Below are 2,939 nucleotides of genomic sequence, written 5' to 3'. Positions count from 1 at the left end.
CCCGGAAGCGAATAGGCAGCCAATGTAGGTCTTTTAAGACTGGTGTTATATGACTGGTCCTAGGTATGTTAGTGACCAGTCTTGCTGCCATATTTTGCACAAATTGCAGCTTCCGGGTATGGTACAAGGGTTGCCCCATGTAGAGCGCATTGCAGAAATCCAACCGAGAGGTTACCAGAGCGTGTACCACTGTTTCTAGGTCCCCCCGGCTCAGGTAGGGACGCAGCTGGCGTATCAGCCGAAGCTGATAACAGGAGTATGTTTTGTCTTTGAATAGAGGTTTCTTGCTGCCACCTATAAAGAGTACAGCCCATTTTACAGCTGTTTCCCCACAACACTGCCACAAAATTGAAGGGCTATCTGTGTGCATATCTATATAAGAACAGTATGAAATGTAGTGCTTGATTGGAAAAGAAAGTTTGTTAATGTGTCCAGCTGCATCTGTGTGGAATAATGGGGGGGGGGGGCGTTACCATTTTGTGTTTTGTTTTTTCCTTCTTTCTTTCTGGTGTGGTGGGTGAATAGTGTTAGACCAGTTCAGCCATCAAGATGCTAGATTCAAATTAATCCAATGATATTTTGGGGGGAAATATTCTACATTTCATGGGACTTTGTTCCCCAGCAAATATGAGTGGAATTGCAGCTTCAGCTGTGAAGATCACTTGATAATCCTGGGCCATCCAGAATATTATAATGTATTGTTCTGAGGACAACATGGAGTAACAGTGTAAATCTGTCTAAAGGCCTTGCAGCAGGAAAGGTTGAACAATAAATAATAATGCTACTGAGGAGTTTGAAGCTATTGCACAATTCTTTGCGCTTAATTATTTTATATGCTACCTAATGTGTTTCCTTGTTCTACTTCTTGTATTTATCAACCATATGACGGAGTATTCTGTCCTGTTTGTATCTTTAATTCAGCGCTACATGCTTTAATTTGTTTGGTTTTATTTGAAAGATTTATGTGTAACTTGCATTTCATGTATGACTGAGGTCCCCCCCCCTGAATGATGGTGGCTAATATTAATAATAATAGATGGTGATGATTTTGAAACATTATAGGCATTTTAAAAGCATCTGATTACTTTTTCCTGATTAAAATTCTTTTTCTCGCTATTGGTTGAGAAGCTCCTTACTTGTGGAGAAAAAGTGCAGCTGACTGCTCTCTAGTGGTCTTGAATCAAAATTGCAAGAGATTGAGGAGTATAATTACAGTCGGCCCTTCTTATACTGGATTTTTTGTACATGGATTCAAGTATCCACGGTTTGAAAATGTTCAAAAAAAGTATACATTTCAAATATCAACCCTTGATTTTCCATTTTTTATAAGGGACACCATTTTGCTATGTCATTATATTTAATGGGACTTGAGCATACACAGATTTTGTTATCCACAGGGGATCTTGGAACTAAAACCCAGCGTATAACAAGGGTCCACTGTACAGTGTTCCATTAGCTTGTTGTTTGTTTAAATCAGGGGTGGGCAGTTATAGTTTTCCAGATATTGTACAGTTAGCCCTCCAGATTTGCGGTTTTGACTCCGGTGTATTTGATTATTTGTGGTTTTGATCAATATGTTATCTCTAGGAATCCCTAAGTCCTCCAATTCAATTCTGTCAGAAGTTTACCATAGAGTTGTGCTGGAGAACCTAGAGGTTCCTAGAGAAAACACTTTCCTAGGCATTTGTAGGTCCTCGAGCATGATTCTGTTATCTGACAGATGTTGACCATAGAGTTGTACTGGAGGATGTGGGAATTCCTAGAGAGGTGTTGCCTTAGGTAAAAAGAATAGGTTTTTTTATTTGCGGTTTTTCCACTTTCACAGAGGTCCTTTACCCCTAAACCAGTGAATGTGGAAAGTCCACTGTATTACTTTTTATTACTGTTCCCATCAATCCTAGTAGTGTGAAATTTCCGGAACTGTTGAAGTCATGGGAAAAAGTTTATTTTCCCCAATTAAAACAAATGTTGGGAAGAACAGAAATATATGCAGTACTTCTTTTGGTATGGAACCTAAATTTACTTTGTAGCTTTAGCAACATAATGTGCTTCATAACATATAAAATTGTACCATTTGGTATACTTCTGACACTAAAAATCCTTAGATTTATACAAGCAAAATTGTGCATATGCTATAAATTAAAGAGAGCGCTGAAAACAGCTGCACCTTATACTGTCTCAGCACTTATATCTCACTTTTTGCCCTACAAGAAGTGGAAGAAAAATGAAAACAAGATACAATGGTTATAATAAATTATATTTTTTGGACAGAAGCAGTTTTATGTAGGAGTGACATTATTATAAACACTGAAGCCCCCCCCCCCAAAAAAAAATCCGGTATGGTCTTCCCATAAAGGTGGGAATACCCAGTAAATGCAAAATGCATCTTGGATTTGATTATCTACAGCACATATAGGAACTATCATTCTGTAGTTCTGGTAAGGGTCTTACCTACAAATCTTTACACTGTGCAGTTCTGGCTTACTAAGTGGGAAAAACTGTTTTTAAAAGACAGTTTCACTCATTACAAAAGAACAAAAATATTGGACATTTTTCTTCTATATTCCCCAAAATTTCTAATTTTTCCTAGGGTGGGGGATGAAACTTATCCTTAGGACAGCTCCGGCATACACTCCTGGTCATTCAGTAGCTGCAGGAGGAGCTGATCCCAGGAACATGGGACAAATGCATTTTGCAAGGAGGTGCTGAATGCCTTCTAGTGCCTTCACATTAACTTAAGATGGCACAAATAGGGGTTATACCAGCATAATCCACTAACATGGTTTTAGTAAATTAACATGTATTGGATAAAAGGTCTTCACTGATTGCTTTAACCATTTTGCTGCATATCTACTGTTAGTAATTATTTAGATATCGACTAAATTAAGTGTAGCCTTTTGTTTCCTTTTGCCCCATAGTAACCTTGTGAGTAGGTCATA

This window comes from Sceloporus undulatus, chromosome 4 (genome assembly GCF_019175285.1).
Source record: "Sceloporus undulatus isolate JIND9_A2432 ecotype Alabama chromosome 4, SceUnd_v1.1, whole genome shotgun sequence".
Taxonomy (NCBI): Eukaryota; Metazoa; Chordata; class Lepidosauria; order Squamata; family Phrynosomatidae; genus Sceloporus; species Sceloporus undulatus.
Note: the sequence above shows the minus strand (reverse complement) of the source record.